Source organism: Rhinatrema bivittatum, chromosome 4, assembly GCF_901001135.1.
Source record: "Rhinatrema bivittatum chromosome 4, aRhiBiv1.1, whole genome shotgun sequence".
NCBI lineage: Eukaryota > Metazoa > Chordata > Amphibia > Gymnophiona > Rhinatrematidae > Rhinatrema > Rhinatrema bivittatum.
The window spans coordinates 322,527,213-322,546,745 of record NC_042618.1 but is presented as its reverse complement, the minus strand read 5'-3'; the positions used below and the strand labels follow the sequence as shown (position 1 = coordinate 322,546,745).

At 46.3% G+C, this 19,533-nt stretch overlaps 1 long non-coding RNA gene across 1 annotated transcript in view; it reads right to left on the bottom strand.

The window, feature by feature from the left end:
• Positions 1-19,533, bottom strand: part of LOC115090795 — a 59,861-nt gene that overhangs the window by 18,393 nt on the left and 21,935 nt on the right. The gene's annotated exons all lie outside the window — the stretch shown is intronic.

Genomic DNA, 19,533 nt, shown 5'->3' with positions numbered 1-19,533 from the left:
GTGAGTTTTTAGTTATAGGCACTTGGACTACTTTTCTAATTATTGGAACCTCACTGTCAGGATGCCCTAATTCTAATGCATCATTAGTATCCTTTGAAGATACCTCTCTCTCCGAACCATGCGCTGCTGAGCGACTGTCGGCTTTCCCCTTTCTTCTAATTTAAAAGCTGCTCTATCTCCTTTTTAAAGGTTAGCACCAGCAGTCTGGTTCCACCCTGGTTAAGGTAGAGCCCATCCCTTTGGAAGAGACTTCCCCCCCCCTTCCCGAAAAGGTTCCCCAGTTCCTTACAAAACTGATCCTTCTTCCTTGCACCATCGTCTCATCCACGCATTGAGACTCCACAGCTCTGCCTCCCTCTGGGGACCTGCGCGTGGAACAGGGAGAATTTCAGAGAATGCTACCTTGGAGGTTCTGGATTTAAGCTTTCTGCCTAATCTAAATTTGGCTTCCAGAACCTCCCTCCCACATTTTCCTATGTCAGTGCCCACATGTACCATGACAGCCGGCTCCTCCCCAACACTGTCTAATATCCTATCTAGGTGACGCGTGAGGTCCGCCACCTTCGCACCAGGTAGGCATGTTACCAGGCGATCCTCATGCCCACCAGCCATCTACATTCCTAATAATCGAATCACCAACTATGGCGGCCGACCTAACCCTTCCCTCCTGGGCAGTAGGCCTTGGGGAGATATCCTCGGTGCGAAAGGACAATGCACCACCTAGAGAGCAGGTCCTTGCTAAAGGATCTTTCCTGCTGCAGCAGGTTGATGCTCTCCAATCATGGGACCTTCTTCCTCCAAGTCAGCACCAGGGTTGCCAGTCTGAAGTTGGGACTTGGCTACTATGTCCCTGAAGGTCTCATCTATATACCTCTCTGTCTGCCTCAGCTCCTCCAGGTCTGCCACTCTAGCCTCCAGTGATCGGACTTGTTCTCTGAGAGCCAGGAGCTCTTTGCATCGTATGCACCTGTACAATTTCTCACCGGTGGGTAAAAAGTCATACATGTGACACTTTATGCAAAAGACTGGGAAGCCCTCCCTCTTACTGCTGGACTGCTGCCTTCATCTCAAATTTGTTCAGTTCCTACTTAAGTTTTAGGTTGCTATGGGAGTAGGAATGTTTCTAATTAATGTCCTTTAAATGTATTAGTGAATTCACTATATGTCTGGTAGTGGCCTACAGGGGAAAGATCAAACTCTCTAAGTTTTTTTTTGTTTTTTTTTTTAAGTGGCACCTGCCTATAAATTAAAGGATGAGCTAGTGGTGGGTGGGTGAGGGGTGGGAGGATTGGGAAAAACAGTCTAACTTCAGTTAGGCAGAGTGACTCACTGTTCTCTTGATTAACAAATGCTGGTATCTAATCAAACCCAATCACACTACCTTAACACCTTTCCAAGGTGAGTAACTGAACTGCACTTTTCAACCTTTTTACTTAGGTATACACTGCTCCTAGCTTATTTCTAGCTTCTGGCTTTTTTTTTTTGTTTTGTTTGTTTGTTTGTTTTTGTTTTTAATATACAAACACTCTAACTTATGCTTACTAGCTGCCTTACAGATTTACATAGTAAATGCCTTACATAGTAAATGACAGCAGATAAATGACCCAAAAGGTCCATCGTGTCTCTCCAGCATGTTGTTGTGGGTAGTAACTGTTGTTTTCTGCAGGTTACTCCCATGCCTTGCAGCTAGGCCATGCATCTCCTTGCACTACTTACACTTGACATGTTTTCCTTCTCAGGGAAACCATTTCTTCAAAATATTCCCAGATAGGCTCTTCTGGGCCCAGAAGCCATGACAGTTTTTCTGTGACAATGTGGGTAACTATAGGAAACTGCATGTACTGAATAATATTTTCCCTTGTTTTGTCTTTTTCTTTCTAGTCCTCATGGTTCATTTCTATTGTACCTCCATCCTTTCCTATACTGTCTCTTAACTCCTCTGCCTTGTTTTGTTCTCACAGTACTTAATAGTGTAGCTGGGCTAGTCCCATCAGCCTGTTTTTACACAAGTGACTTTAGTCTGCTGAGAAACAGAAACTGAAAGCCCAGAGCTTTCTGGCAGTAACTGGGCAGTGCTAGACAGAGTAGAAGGTTTTCATGTTTTCCTGATAGGTTACTCATGAATTCATTCTTGTCCTGTATAAGTATTTTATATTCTCATAGTCCTAAGTACAAAACAGGAAGTAGTGTGTAGCAAAAGGATAAACAGGTATAAACCCATGAAAACTGCCCCTGGTACTCTGTGGGTAAGCTTTTGGGTGCTGCCAACAGCACCCATATTTTTCCCTATATGGAGGAAAAGGGGAGAGCCTGGTAAAGGCAAAGGAAGCACCTGCAACGTACTATGAGTAGTGACCCTCCACGGATTTTCAAAGGGAATTTCAACTGGGCATTTCCCTTTGAAAATTTGCTTACAAGCCTGTTATTACAAACTATTCATGGGCCTGCAAATATTGCAAGAAGAACAATTTTCAAAACAAATGCAGCTGCATTAATAAAAAGCATCAAATAGGCAAAAGTCCAGTTCTAAAGAGAAATTTTCAATTGTATGCTTAAGTCCAAGTCAGTGGATGCATGAGGGTGGGACTAGGCAGCTGCCTAGAGCGTCACAGTTCTGGGGGTGGTAGCAATTCTATTTTTTCCTTTTCATTCACATGGACCCAAAAGAGGACCAGTTGTGTGGGCTCACATGCCTAGGAAAAAGATGTTGCCGTTGGAAAGAACAGGAACAGTCTGCTATATCAGCTTGCCTCACCTAAAGGAAGAGGAGCAGCCTTTATATACTTTTTGTTAAACATTTAGATTCTGCAATTTTCAACATCGCTCTACAATGCTGATTATATCTATGACATATAACATAACATACATGTACTGCTGTACCATGGGGCAAAAGGAGGAGGAGTCTGGCAGAGTAGAGTTGGCCATGCCGTGGAAGAAAGGAGGCAGAGCAACATCTGCCATTGTAGCCTGAAGAAGGCTGCTCTTGTCCCTTGTGCTTCCAGTAGAGGGGTGCATGTATGTGATTGAGGAGAAAGTTTTGTGTTCAACAAATTCCCTCCCTCTGTTCTGTTAATCCATGACAATATCAGAGCACCTTGAAATGAAAAGTTCCCAGGTATAGAGAGTGGGAGAGTTTTTTTATTTTTTTGTTTTTTAAATCCATATTTTTAATTATTGGTGTTTGTTTGCTATTCTGAAATATGTTATTGTTTAAAAATTCATAAAATAGTTTAATAATTACAACATTTTTAAATATTCTGTATCATGTTTTGAAATAGTTATTTTTATTGGTATGGCCCACATCTCAAGGAACTAGTCTTCACGGCCAGGAGCCCTAGATGACGTTGCCTTCCCTCCTGCTTGCCAGCATTTGCAATGCAGTTTCCCTGGGAGAGGTGAGCGGAGCCTGGGCTAGCAGCTTGCTGCCGCACCTCAGGGCCATGCCCGTGAACAGTTGCCCGTGCATGGCTGTGACCGTTCCCACCTTCTGGTACCATGGTCACCCTTGATGCCGTCAAGGTCCAGGTTCACCCTCATTGCCATCGAGGTGTGTGACCACCCACAATGCCATAGCTGCCTTCTGTGCCATCAGCATCGGTGGAACTAGAGTCTTGCTGCACTGGCTTGAGCATCGAGGGACAAAGTACAGCGCAAGACCATGCCCTGGATGCTGCGGATGCCTCGAGACCATGTTGCTTTCGGTATCGTGGTGCTGTTGGTGTCATCATCGCTGCACTCCGTGCTGTGGTGACCATGGTACCATCGATTGTGCTGTGCCCTTGATGCTATCAATGCCCTTGATCCATCAAGGTGCATACATGGCCACCTTTGGGGCTGTCTAGGGTGAAGTGATGATAGGCCCTTGATGCTGTCATGGTGTTTAGCATCGATGCTGTGGCAGCCCTCGATTATGTCGAGAGACGTACCCTTATTGCCATGACTCCCATTAGGTCGTCACAGCCTCAGTGCTAGCATGACCTCAATGCCATCACAATGTGATGCTGCCCCAACACCATTGATGCCCTTGAGGCCATTGAGGTGTGAGGCCACCATAGAGGCCTTCAGACCACCAATGCCTTTCATTACTGCCTAGACAATGAGCTCCACTGACCAGGCAGCGGGTTTGCCATTGAGCGCCCTTGTTGCCCCTGAGGCCATCAACCGCTGGGCTCTCTGAAGCCCCCATGTGACCCTGCAGCCCTTGAGTGACAAGGATTTTTGGCCTCTTACGGATAAAGTGCAGGGGTAGTCATCTACTCGCGGCGTGCTGATGCATCCATAAGCAGTAGTCTGGTGCCCTCAAGGCTCCTGGGTGGTATCCACTAAGGAGCACTGAGAAGCTCAGAGCTGTCCCTTCAGCCGACAGATCCTAGCATTGGAGACCCCACCGGGATGTGCACAACATCAGTGTTAATGGGCACTAGAGAGGCTCTCATCTGCCATAATGCTTGCGAGGCCATCAAGCTCGCAGCAACGACACCCCCGGACGAATATGTGAGTCGAGGGGAACTGCTGTTGGCACTGGCGGTCATCGGTTCTTTTTGGCATCTGTGACCTGTGGGTGGGCTGCAGGACTTTCCCCTGCAGATGCCCATGGCTTCCTTCATCAGTACTTTCTGGTCGAGTCCTCATTGGGGCCCCCAGGTGGTCAAAGTCTGTGGGCACCCGTGGGGCCAGGGATGGCGCTATGTACCATCAAACTGATTATAGTTCGGTTTAGCACAGTCAAGGCCCTGGGTGCAGAGTCATTGGGTGCCCAGTGGTGGCTTTGCGTTGGTGAGTGCAAAAGTGCTATAGGCCCTACGGGCACTGTCTCCATTCTGGGCCCTAGTGGCTGCAGTCGGAGATCGCAGAACATGTCCGCAATACTCCACAAGCACCTGTGATTGCCAGGTACTTCGCTGCTGTCATTCCCTGTGGGACTGTCAGGTGAGGCAGTTCTGATAGTTTTGAGGGCCTGCCTCTCGAAGCCTTATCAGGTACTGGAGGGGGTGACATCATAGTCCGCCACCTCCTTACCCAGAGCATCAGTAGTGCTGGGGATGCCATCATCACACTATTCACTCCACTGGAGTTACTATGACATTGACACGCATCTTGAGTGGTTCAGAAAGATAAAGCATCTGTTCCAAGTGCCTTGGACACTGGCAGTTGGCAATCTCCTTGTCTGTACATTCTTCAGCTATACTAGCGTTCTGCCATCTTTTGCCATGGTCTCAGCCTCTGTGTCAGTCCGCACTGCATAGTGTGGAGGAGCACTGGCAAGGGAGGTGTCATTACACCCGTGCTTAGTCGTGGGGTGGCATGTAGCCACTCACTTTGGCATATGGTTCTTGGTCCTCGCTGGGGCATGGGATTTCTCCCACAGGCATGGCGCTTAGGATCATAGGTGTTCTGCCATCCGAGGATGGGTTACCGCTGCATGAGTTCAACCCAGCGTGCTTTTGCAATGGAGGGTTTCCAATTGCCCTCTGCCGCCTGGGTGGGTTTTTTTTTTTTTTGGGGGGGGGGGTATTTCCCTCTGGGTGGTCACAACAGGTTGTGTTCTGTAGCTGCAGGACTAACCTAGTACTGCATTCCTGGTCTGATCCTGAGGAGAGTGGACAGCAAGAGAGTGGCTCAGGAGCCCTTTCCTTTCTCAGCAATGTGTCTTTTGACCTCTACCATGTCTGACTCCCCTTTCTTGTGGAGCAGTCCCTGGGGTCTGTCTCTGAAAAGCTTTTTTTGTTTTTTTTTCTCTGATCTGTGGCCCCAATCCCTTGAATCGATGTGTCTCTTTGGATGCCAGGGCTGGGGAGTGGCAGCAGCGGTCATTGGCCCGTCTTCAGCTGGGGTCCCTCCGGGGATTGCAGTGGTGATCTCCTCTATCCGAGGCTGCCTGCCTGTGGTGGGTTGGTCGCTTCAGCACCTCAGAGATCAGTGATTGTACGTCAATTCTCCTTTGGGCAGTTGCTAGATCTTTCAAGATCGGGAGGCCCCAATCCCTCTGCTCCCCTCTCCCCTTTAGTAGGGGAGATTCAACTGGATTCCAGAGTAACTCTTTTGTGTTCTCCTCTGGTGCCTGACTGTGTACCCCTTTCAGGGATGTCCCTCATTTTACATTCCTGGACAAGGGATGGCACTGCTCTGACTGGCACCAGCCCGAAGAATAGTCGAGAATAGCACTCTCCCTTGGGGGCTCTAAGATACAGCAGGTCTATCCACGAGGGAGCCTGTCCAATGTTGCTCCCCGGTGACCCTCCAGATTTCCCCCTGTATGGGAGTCATTTTGGTATCTGCTGGACTCTGTGGGCTTTTTCCTTAAGGATCGCTATCATCAGTCATTCTTACCTGTGGGACCATCCTCTGTGAAGAGAATTTGTCCATCATCTGGGCAATCGTGCCTTTCACCCTTTTGCCATGTCCAAATCACCTGGACCGGATGGTATGCATCCTAGGGTTCTGAAGGAACTAAAAAATGAAATTTATGATCTATTAGTTAAAATGTTTAACCTATCATTAAAATCATCCATTGTACCTGGAGGGTGGCCAATGTAACCCCAATATTTAAAAAAGGCTCCAAGGGCGATCCGGGTAACTAAAGACCAGTGAGCCTGACTTCAGTGCTGGGAAAAATAGTGGAAACTATTCTCAAGATCAAAATCGTAGAGCATATAGAAAGACATGGTTTAATGGAACACAGTCAACATGGATTTACCCAAGGGAAGTCTTGTCTAACAAATCTTCATTTTTTTTGAAGGAGTTAATAAACATGTGGATAAAGCTGAACCGGTAGATGTAGTGTATTTGGATTTTCAGAAGGCGTTTGACAAAGTCCCTCATGAGAGGCTTCTACGAAAACTAAAAAGTCATGGGATAGGAGGCGATGTCCTTTCGTGGATTACAAACTGGTTAAAAGACAGGAAACAGAGAGTAGGATTAAATGGTCAATTTTCTTAGTGGAAAAGGGTAAACAGTGGGAGTGCCTCAGGGATCTGTACTTGGACCGGTGCTTTTCAATATATATATATAAATGATCTGGAAAGGAATACGACGAGTGAGGTTATCAAATTTGCAGATGATACAAAATTATTCAGAGTAGTTAAATCACAAGCGGACTGTGATACATTACAGGAGGACCTTGCAAGACTGGAAGATTGGGCCCAACATGACTCCTCCTGCACCCCCTCCCTTGTGGTACTTTGCTTCTCCCGGCCCGGCATCAGTATCCCCTGACTCCCTCTCTTTCCCCTGTGCACCAGCAGCCAGCCTCCAGCGCTCACAGCCAGTCAGCCTCAACCACCTCCACTCTCTACCACCCCCCTCCTGCCCCCTGCCCTCATCTCTGTCTCCCACCGGTCTCTTCCTGCCCTCTTCCTCCCATCCCTCTCTCTTCCCCTCCTGTCCCCCTCCCTCTTTTCCCCTTTTGCTCTGCCACTTTCATCTCTGCTCTCCACCTTCTCACCCTCCCACTATTCTCTCAATCCTTCCCGCTCCCCAGCACCAGTATCCCCCATCAGACCCCTCCGTCTTTCCCCCTACTCCTGATACTCAACAATATCCCCCTTCGAGCCCCTCAACTTTTATTGTGATACCTACATTTTGTGAACCGGTATGATGTTCCATGAATATCGGTGTATATAAAAATAAAAAAATAAATATTTTTCTCTCACCTCTTTCTCCCCCCTCTTGTTCCACCGTGCTACTCTCTCTCTCTCTTCCCCCCCCCCAGCATTCGAAACAGGTGAACAAAAAAGAAATTCTCTCTCTAGTCCCCTTGTAGCCTTCTCCAAGTTTCTCTCTCATCAGTGGGAACTGTGAGTTAGTGAGAGCCTTGGCAGGTCTGGGGCAGAAGAGGAGTTCAGCAGTGGTGATGGGGGCTCTGGGGATGGATCAAAGTGACTTTAGGCTGCAGGCTGCTCTAAAGCATGTGGAGACAGAGGCAAAGGAACAGCTCCTCATCTATGTGCATGCGCCTGTGTGCCTATGCCTCTGGCTCTCAGGGCAAGAATGCAGGCACCCAGCCACACAGATGTCTGTATCCTTGCGCTGATATGCACATCTCGTGAAACCAGCGTGAGGCATGCGGAGAGTCGCAGTAGCACTGTTCTGAGACAGTGGAAATTTAGTTGAGTCAGAGTCCGCTGCAACGCCTAAGTATCATTCCTTATACAGCAATATGTGATGGTATTTGCCTTTGCACTGGATGTCACAGCCGTTCCACTCTTTCCATGGATCAGCAAAACTGGAAATAATCTGCCATGCCTATTCTGTTACAAGGAGTTTTATCTTTCAGATTTTTATGGGACAGGCCTCTTTCAGGATACAATGCTACAACTGCTGCAAAATTATTCCTTAATGTTCGCTTTTTTAGGTAGTAACCACTTGGTGTCAGTATGTTACTGGACAAAGTTTTACTGCAAACAATAGAATAATGGTACTTAAGAGCAGAACTAAAGTATTCACTCGTTAATTGGATAATGGTTTCCTCCTATGTCAGTGTTCTCAGTACTTTCTGCTTCCTACAAATTAAACCATTTTTTTTAAATCAGTGTAAGAGAGAAAACTAATAGAAATGCCTCAAAAGTAAAAATGAGAAACTTAGTTGTTATCTGACCGAAAACCCTCCCTGCCTCATGCCCTGCAATTTGATCAGGATTTTGGTCTATGGTTTGAATTCTACATTTTGCTGGAGTTGCCACCATTTTGAAAAGTGGAACTTGTGTGATCTGGACTGTTCTCATTTAAACTGCTGCAAGGAGGGTTGGTTCCATAATGAGACAGGATGAGGCGGCTGCCTCAGATGGCAAGATTTGGAAGCAGCAAAAAAAAAATGTCCCCAAAACTCTCCTCCTAGCTGCCAACCACAAAATTAAAAACTTGCCCATGGGGGTTCTCCCACCACCTCCCACCCTCCCCTGTGGGCTAAAAGAGAATTCTTGGGACGGCGCAGAAAAATTACGTACCCAGGAGCCGAAGGAGAGAAGAAGCCTGGCCCGCCATTGGAAAATAAGCAGTGGTCCTGTCTGCGAGCCAAGCAAGAGACCCAACAGATGCCAGAGGAGCCCATCCCGCCGGTAGCCAAAGAACAGCGAAGGCCCCCACGGGCTTCTGGCGGAGCCCAACGCACCGGCGGCCGAAGAACAACAAAGGACCTGCCAATGGAAGAAAAGAAGAGGTCCGGTGGTGTCCAGCCACCAGAGGCCAAAATATGTGAAGGGCCTAGCAGCAGCAGAAGAAAATAAAAGGCCCCAGCTGCCTGTTGAGCTCATCCACCCATAGCCAGAACAGAGAGGGGAGAATGAGCATGATCGACAGTGTGTGTGTAAGTGAGATAGAGGGGAAAAATGTGGCTGTGGCTTTCGAGAAAGCATGGGTGTGTGTGAAAGAGCAAATGTGAGAATGTGCACACCTGTGTGTGTGTGTGTGTGAATGAGCAAGTGTGAGAGTGTGAATATATGTGAATGCACAAGTGTGAGTGAGCGCGCATGGTAGGTGAGTGAGAGTATGTGTATGTGTAATAGCATTTGTGCGTGTAAGCAAGAGTGAACGTGTGAGAGAGAGAGAAAGCGAGGGAAGAAAAGATTTCTGCCACATCCCCTCCCCCATACCAAGCACTAATCCAGAGAAATGCCAGAGTGCCTGGAAAATCAAATGCTCCCAGTTATGGAAAGTGGGGATGTTTTAAATTCTTACTAGGTTTATTTATTGGGTGCTATTTCATGTGTCTGCTATTTTGAAATATTTTATTGGTGTTTGGAGAGGTTTTTATAAATTTTTATGAGATTTTAATTATTGGATGTTATGCTATTCATCAGCTGATTTGAAATATTTATTCCTTTTTTTAGTCTAGTTTTACTGTTATGATTGTTATATGTTCCTTGATTTTATTGTTTTGAGGAATGGTATTTCTATTTTTCCATTGTTGCAGCTGCATACAGTCTGGCTTGTCATGGTTTCCAGTTCAGTTTTTGTCTACATGTTTCTGTTTAAACTTTATAGTCTCTTTATCCTGTGTCTGTGTTATGCATTTATGACTAAGGTGAGGCATTCTGCTATTATGTAGTTTGTGTAGGGATCAATAGCAGGCTGGCTTGTCCTGCTTTCCTAATAGGAGGTAGGGATGTGAATCGTGTCCTCGATCGTCTTAACGATCGATTTCGGCTGGGAGGGGGAGGGAATCGTATTGTTGCCGTTTGGGGGGGTAAAATATCGTGAAAAATCGTTAAAAATCGTTAAAAAATCGAAAAATCAAAAAACCGGCACATTAAAACCCCCTAAAACCCACCCCCGACCCTTTAAATTAAATCCCCCACCCTCCCGAACCCCCCCCCAAATAACTTAAATAACCTGCGGGTCCAGCGGCGGTCCGGATCGGCAGCGGTCCGGAACGGGCTCCTGCTCCTCAATCTTGTCGTCTTCAGCCGGCGCCATTTTCCAAAATGGCGCCGAAAAATGGCGGCGGCCATAGACGAAAAAGATTGGACGGCAGGAGGTCCTTCCGGACCCCCGCTGGACTTTTGGCAAGTCTCGTGGGGGTCAGGAGGCCCCCCACAAGCTGGCCAAAAGTTCCTGGAGGTCCAGCGGGGGTCAGGGAGCGATTTCCCGCCGCGAATCGTTTTCGTACGGAAAATGGCGCCGGCAGGAGATCGACTGCAGGAGGTCGTTCAGCGAGGCGCCGGAACCCTCGCTGAACGACCTCCTGCAGTCGATCTCCTGCCGGCGCCATTTTCCGTACGAAAACGATTCGCGGCGGGAAATCGCTCCCTGACCCCCGCTGGACCTCCAGGAACTTTTGGCCAGCTTGTGGGGGGCCTCCTGACCCCCACGAGACTTGCCAAAAGTCCAGCGGGGGTCCGGAAGGACCTCCTGCCGTCCAATCTTTTTCGTCTATGGCCGCCGCCATTTTTCGGCGCCATTTTGGAAAATGGCGCCGGCTGAAGACGACAAGATTGAGGAGCAGGAGCCCGTTCCGGACCGCTGCCGTTCCGGACCGCCGCTGGACCCGCAGGTTATTTAAGTTATTGGGGGTGGGGGATTTAATTTAAAGGGTCGGGGGTGGGTTTTAGGGGGTTTTAGTGTGCCGGCTCACGATTCTAACGATTTATAACGATAAATCGTTAGAATCTGTATTGTATTGTGTTCCATAACGGTTTAAGACGATATTAAAATTATCGGACGATAATTTTAATCGTCCTAAAACGATTCACATCCCTAATAGGAGGTGTATTGGTGTTCTGGGCATGGTGTAATAATAATAATAAGAAATTGCCATACTGGGTCAGACCAAGAGTCCATCAAGCTCAGCATCCAGTGGCCAATCCAGGTTATAAGTACCTGGCAAGTACCCAAACACTATAAAAAGGCAGTGTTGCCTTTTCAGAGTTAGAGTTTTTATTGTTTGAGTGCTGGCAATTATTGATCTTTTCGGTTTATTATATTGTAATTGTAATTCAGTTTCCTCATGGCTTTCTGGAGGCAAAGCCCACACCCAACAAGCATTACAATAGGCCTTATAGCATATGTATTCCAAGGGTTTTGCTTTTTTTGCAGGGTCTTCTGGCACCACAGTGGTGCATATAAAAATAATATACATGTTTTTGTGATTTTTTTTTTATCTCAGAAGACTCTACTTTGAAAGTTCCTTTTTCATGTAAAATTGGTTATAATAAATGCAGAATTTTTCAATGTGTGTGGTACGGGCAGGAGGGTGAGCACATGGCTGTAAAATTCAATGCGGGTGCTTAATTCTCTTGCACCAGCCCATACAGTGTGCGCCACACATAGACCATCACCATTCACTCAACTCCCACTTGCCCAGAAGGAAAATGCTGGGGAGGCAGGCGATAGGATTCCTGGGAGTGTGGCAGGGTTGCCCCAGTTTCCTAGAAATATCACTGACACTCTGTCTGGAGTGTCTGCTACTCCTCTGGGAACTCTGACCCTGCTTTTTTCCTTCTGAAGCATTTCACATCACCAAAAGTGCCAGACGCCAGGGGTCACCACCTCCCTTTGTCCTCCTTGATGATTTGACTTGTGCTATGCCTTGGGGAAGGAGGGGGTGGCAGGAGCACATCTCATCCCCTCACCTCAGGCAGCAGATTCCCATGAGCTGCCCCTGGTTGTAAGACTTGCAGAAATCCTGAAATCCAAACTGGGTTACGGTTCTCAAGGACCCAATCTGGGAACCCCCTGGTTTAGAGGCAAACTACTAAGGCTAGGGGCTGGTCGATGACCTGTTTGTAGCACTAGTCAGGGGATGTGAGAAGGCTCAAGTTAGACGTTCTGATTGGATTGGCTGGGGCTGGAGCGGTTTGTACCAAATCCTTTTTTTTTTTGGGATGGGGGTGGCACATTGGGAGGGGGAGTCTCCGAAGCAACTTCTAATGGCTTCTCTACATTTGAACTTGCACATGTTGCTTGCTATATCCCTGGTCTAAGGGTGCATTGCTTAGATTTTGCACGTAGGCAGCAGACACCTTTGTTCCCAGTGCTTTATTCTCTTTGCTTGCTCAGTTATGGAAAAACATCCAACATTCAGTCACCTCCTGCTTGCATCCTCTAACCTTGGTCTTCCCCAAAACACAGGGTGGATCACTTGCTGTCCTCGCAACAAAGGTCTTACTGAAGAGCTGGCCAGAATCCTGAATATTACAGATCCTATGATTGCTGGTGGGAGATTTGCCACTTTGATACCAGAGATCGTTATTGGGTTAGCAGGTAGACTAAGGGGCAATGGAAACTCAGGTTGCTCTCTTCAAGCCTCCCTTTTGGTTGTAAAGTATATTTCAGACACAAAATTGCACCATCACACCCTAGTGCCAAACCAAAGTTAGCTGTTGCAGAATTGAAGTTATTATAGTTTGAATGCACAGTAAAACAATGCAGAGGGCAATCAGGTGTTTGTATAATCAATTATTTTTATCAAGAGAAAGGATCTTAGACCTTTTACAGTTTATATCAAAACTGAGTACCTAAATCCACATTTATTCAAGTGCAAGAAACATTCAGTTGAAAAGATCAATACCAATTGCTCCCATTTCCATAAACCCCTTCATGCCCCCCCCCCCACTCCACCACCACCACCAAAACCCAATCTATGATTCATTGCAAATGATAGAATCAGTTTCTGTTCTATCACATAGCTTACTACTGGATTTATTATTAGTAAATTACCAGCTTAAAGACTCCTTTCACTTTTACCTCTGGCATTGCATTCTAATGTGATGCAACAATTCTATTTTTATTCTCTGCACTTAGACACATGTCAGATTGCTGGGTGAAGCTGCGAGCCAAATTTGAGGCGTGTGCCTGTCCAAGCTCAGGAATTATTTGCCTTCTCTGCCTGCCCTCCTCCTGTGGCTTCCTGCCAACTGCGGGTGGCATTGTGGTTGCACGTCTTGCATGCAGCAAGCCAGATATCCCTCTTCGGCCCGGGGGAAGGAGGTCTGCATTGTTGACAAGAGCTTGACTTGCGATGTTAAATCATAATTGCCCTGACTCAAACTGTATTAACCGGAGGCGGGTGCCATTTAACAAAATAAAACTTGAGGACAGGGACAGGGTTCAATTCCTGGAACAGGTATTTCTTTCCCCAGGTCGGCTGGAGCTACAACCTTTGGTGGTGAGGGAATCACAGTCATCGCACCATGGCATCACCCAGTGGAAGGCTGTAGAGCCCATGACTGGAGGGTCCCACAAGAACCCCCGGTGCATGGACCATTGCCCAAGAACTGCTGCTGCAATGAGTATACTAAAGTAAGTTGGAAGGAGGGAGAAAGTCCCCAGGAAGTTCTGATTGAAGGCTCACAGTGCCAGATCTGATTGAGCTGGAAGCCCAAAGCAGAAAAAACGCAGGGTCAAAATAAACATGTTTTAAGCCCATTTGATCGGGGAATATTGAAACATTACAATCCAGAAAGTGGGGGGGGGGGGGGGGGGGATAATGCTGGAAAATCAATCGGTGAAACGCAAGGATAATTTGTTTTGATTTCCCAGTGGTGCAGAAATCCTCGCTTCAGTGTCCAGTACAGGGTCTAGATTGATGGTGCAGGATTCAGTTGCTGGGCACTGAAGCTGGGGGCCCAGGGTTTGCTGAAATATTCATTCAGAGTTAAGGTCCCAGTATGGCCTGCCGCTTGACCTCTCCTGACTTACACAGGAGGAGAGAGATTTTGCAACATCGCGGGCCAGTTATGCAGCAGCTGTGCCCATACGTTACAGCAATTTTCAAAGTGTATTTATGTGCATAGGCTCGCTTTGAAAATTAAGCAGAAGAGCACACACAAACTTTGTAAAGTGTGGCTTGCAACTTGTAAGAAGTACACTTAATCGTGCATGTGATTTGCATGTACACTATTTACAAATTAAAAAGTTTGCATGTATATCTAAATTCCATCCCAGCTCTGTCCCCAGAATGCCTCTTGTGTACGCGTAAAAGTATGCGTGAAGTTGGATTTCATGCATATCTTTACATGCACGAACCCTGGGCAATTATGTAACAAGCCATTTTTATTTGCGTAAACCTGTATTTTATGCACATAAATGGCTTTGAAAATTCACCCCTTTTATGTGAACCAAAATAGCACTGCATTTTCTTGCCTTGATGACAGTGACAAGTCACCAGTTTGCCAAAACAACCCACTACTGCTCTGATAATGCTGACAAGGCCATGATTGATTTAACAGTATAGCATACACACTGCATCTGTTAAACTGAGAAACAGGGGCTAGGCTTGATCAGTTCCTCCAGGGTTCTGGAGCACCATTGCCCCGGAACTAGGCATTCTTCCTGCTGTCGTTTGTGTTTTGGCCGGCTCACTACTGGCTGTGTAGGGTGCTGCCACATTCTGGCGCTTCCCTGTCCTAATGATTGACCCAGCAGGGGCCTGCCCAGAGAAACCAGAGTATTTCTTCCCTGCCAACTCATTGTGATTTTGTTCTAGTGCTTTGTGCTCTGAGTTCCTGGTCCAGTTCCTAGTTCTGCCTGCCTGCACTACTTCTGTGTTCTTAGTCCAGTCTCCTGTGAGTGTTTGTGATTCTTTTGGTCACTATCTCTGGTTTGCTCAAGTCTTTGTTTTCGCTTGGATTCACTGTAAAATATAGTGAATAAACTAAATGTATTCGGCTACCTGTCCCAGCTGCCAGCCTATTTGTGGCAGGCTTGTGTGCTATAAGTGAGCCCCCATGGATCCCAATTCATGGCGGGGGGGCTGCCCACATCTCAGCCCAGGACCCCGACACACATGTACACATTTTCATATAGACTGCATATTAAGTTCGTTTCATTGACCTCTTTAAAATCACAGTTTTTGATGATTTATTTAAATCGGGGATGGGGGGGGGGGGGGGTGGGACAACTCCGGCCCTCAAGAGCCACAACCAGCCTTGGTTTTCAGGATATCCACAATGAATATGCATGAGATAGATTTGCATGCACTGCCTCCATTGTATACAAAATATATCTCTTGCACATTCATTATGGGTATCTTGAAAACCAAGGATGTTTGTGGCTCTTGAGGACAGGACTTGGCCACCCCTGGTTTAAACCTTTGGAATATGACAAATATGCCCGTAATGTCAGCAGAGTCAAACAGCTGACAGCAGTTAGTGTTTCTAGAGTTATACTGCCCAAACCTGGAGTAGAGGAATAGCTGCAGTGGGGGGGGAGAGGTGGGGTCAAAGCCCCTGGGCGCCAGGCTGTAGGGGGCACCCGGGAGTCCTATTTTTGTATTTTATTTTCAGCTGCATGCAGGTAGAAGGTAAGAAGAGGGGGCTATTTGAAATGTTGTCTGCTGTTTCTGGGACCTTAAGCATTTCTACAAGGGGGATGCTAGTGATGGTAGTGGGAAGGAGGTGGGGTGGGGTACAATGGAAGCAACACAAACGTTTTGACTCCTGGGCACCAGGGACCTTTGCTATGCTACTGTCTAGTAGGGATGTGCAAAGCCCGAACCTTTTGGTTCGGGCACTCCCGTTAGTGCGCGCTAACCCTAAACTGAATTTTTCCCCAAATTTTGGGAAAAATTTGTTCGGTTTTCAGGGTCCCCGAACCAGGATGAATTAGGCAATTCCGTCCTGAACGATAGCACATCCCTACTGTCTAGCAGTTAGAGCATTGGGGTGAACCAGGGATCAAAGACTGCTTCTTCCTACAATGCTCCTTTTACCTTGGGCAAGTCAATTCACTCTTCATCGCCTCACATACAAACTTAGGGGCCTGTTTAGTAAAGGTTTTCTCCCATTATCAGGCCGATGCAATACCGTGTGCTGGCTGCAGCGCACGGCTCAGCGCGAGATTGGACGAGCATCCGCAACCCCTGATGCAAAATGGGGGTTAACGCATCCAAAATGTGCATCCAATCGCGCACATAGGTAATAGGGCTCATCACATGTAAATACATGTTGAGGGGCTATTATCTATTCCCCCCCCCCCCCCGATGCCAAAATAAATGTACACCCGACACGCACATTGTTACTCACCAAAATTAGCGCCTACCCCGAGCAGACGTTAATTTTGGAGGAGCCCAAAAAGTGTTCAGAAAAGCAGAAAATACTGCTTTTCTTTTCTTCCTCTGAATATCGTGGTGATATGAAGTCGGAGGAACTAAAAAAAATTAAAAATGTCCCTGAAAACAAAAATAATAATAATTTAAAAAAAGGGTGCCGGCAGTCAGGTTAGGAAAAGGGACCTCTATTAGCAAGTGTCCATTTTCCTAACCCATGGCTGTGCACAGGTTAGGAAAACGGATGCTCTAAAATTGAGCGTCCGTTTTCCTAACCGGCTGACAGCCACCTCTCCCGGGCGCCCGCTGCCGAGGAGGCGCTAGGGGCGTGCGATTTCCCCTAGCACCTCCTTTTCACTGCAGCACCCGATTTAAATATTACATCAGGCACCCGGGAGAGGTGGATTGTCATGCATTAAGGAACCAGGCGCTCAATCACGAGCGCCAATATTGCATCAGCCTGTTTGTGTCTATGGGAAAAATGTTTAGTAAATAGGGCACTTAGATTATAAACTGTCTGGGGCAAGGAAATACTTATACCTGATTGTAACTTGCCTTGATCTCAGGTTTCTGAAAACCACAATGAATATCCTGGGGGGGGGGGGGGGGGGGGGGTGAAAGCCAGGGTAACTGAGACCAACCTTTGAATGATAGTTTTCAGACTGTCTTAAATAGGAGAGAAGAATATCTTCAGGATGATTAAAGAAACAGAACTGCAGTCACTCAATAAACTACTTCAGCATTTTCTAGGACTGGGGTGACCAACTCCACAATGAATATGGATGAGATAGATTTGCATGCACTGACTCCACTGTATGCAAATCTCTCTTATGCATGTTCATTGTGGACATCCTGAAAACCAGGCCTGTTTGTGGCTCTTAAGGAGTGGCGTTGACCACCCTTGCTTTAGGGATAAGCTCTATGTCAGGGATGGCTAACTCCAGTCCTCAAGAGCCACAAACAGGCCTGGTTTTCAGGATATCCACAATGAATATGCATATGAGGGATTTTCATGCACTGTCTCCATTGTATGTGAATCTATCTCATGCACATTCATTATGGGTATCCTGAATACCAAGGCTGCTTACGGCTGTTGAGGACAGGAGTTGTCCATGTCCACCCCTGCTCTAGGGATTTCTGTATTCTGTATGAGACCCTTGGTACCTGAATTTCCTCTGTGTATAAAGGTCACCCCTGCTACTCTGAGCCATGAAAGTAGAACTTTCCCCCACCAACAAAGGATCCCGACCCTGGGGGAAAGGGAAACATGTTAGAGCTAACCAGGAGTAAATCCAGCCCCGAACCAACAATACATTTTTATGGCCCCACCCGTGCAAGAAAGGTACACTGGGGTGGGGGTTACATATGTTTCATTGATGTATGTCTTGTTTTAGACTTTTTCTGAATGTTTTGTTGTACCCTGCCCTGAGCAATAGAAGGATGGGTAACAAATATTTAAAATAAATACATGTAACAGTATGGCTGTTATTCTACATGCAATGTATTCAAGGACTGTCGCAAGGTATGGGCAAGCCAAGTAACAGCCCGGGCTACCAAGCTGGGGAGGTACCACACTGCCTTTTTGAGTCAGTCTGTGAACACCCAAGCCCAAAAGAGAAGAGGCTGTCATTTTGTCCATCAACCGCTCTGGAAGAGTATGCCTTACATAACTTACAAGAAGAAAGGAAAGTGTTGGATCTTTTGGGGGTCAACAGGAAATATATTTCGGTTCCACAAGCTTATTCCAGAAGCTTTTAGCAGGGACTGGCCCTGTGACGCATGGGCAGTGCTCTACACTGCCGTGTGGAGGACCTGGGTTCAATTCTTGGGTCAAATCTTCCTCTTCCCAGGCTGGTCGGGGCGCAGATACTGTGGAGGTGGCATCTAAAGCCCCTAGGGAAGGGAGTCTCAGCCATTGTTCAACAGCGACACCTACTGGCAAAACTTGGGGGTGTGCCTGCAATGAGTTCCACAGGAAACCATGATCTGTGGCCCTTGGTCAAGGGCTGTCACAGTCCCATGACAGAGAGGTGGTTGTGAATGGAGGCTCATGGTGCTGTAACCTGGTGGAGGCTGGTTCTACTTGAGCTGGAAGTCAAAGGAAGAAACTGCTGGGCCCAAAAACAAAAAATAAAAGCTCTCAATAGTTTGAGAGTTTAAACATATGCATAGTCTGAAAACCAACACCTATATGAAAACCACAAGGACAGGATTTGAGAACCACAAAATTGTAAAACAAAATGTTAGGTAAACATGATCTTGGCAGCAACTTTATATATATATATATATATATATATATTAGAGATGTGTATCGGAACTGAAATCCGACCCGATTCTGGTTCCGATTCACATCTCTAATATATATATATATTAATTTATTTTTTTTTTACTTTTTATTTTAATTCTTCTTCTTTATTGGGAACATATTTATACTACAATTTTTATACTCAAATCATATACTTTTCAATCACATTCAGAATTTTTAACTTTCAGAAATCACACTGGGATCCTGATCTTCATCTTAAAAGATGAAATAACCTTTATTTCATTAAAAAATAAAAAAGCTATTTTCACCTGCGAAGGTTTATAATGCTACAGTATAGTGCTAATGGGAAGCATTTGAAGGTAGTCAACTTTTTTGCATTAAGCACTTGTGAAAATGAAGCTGCATGTAGGGTCAGAAGGGTTTAAGTGCTCTATAATCGTCAGTTATATACTGCCTGCTCGGTTGTGCAAATAATTCAAACCTAGCAGAGGAAAAAAAACTACTTTTTTATTGTGGATATTTTTAAATACCTCTTCAAGTGGAAATGGAAAAGCAAAATGACAAATATAGCTACCTTGGGTATGCTATTTTTAGTTTCATAATTGTTTGCCAAGTAAACATTTCTCTGAAGTCAATAATTTGTGACTCCGCAATGGTTCCCATCTTCTTAGTTTTCCATTTGGGAGTGGGTTTTATTCTTTTTTTTTAGTCCCCAAATAAGTCTTTCAGCAATTTCCCGAAGAGACTAAATGTGCTGGAATACGCCCAATAATCATTTTTAACC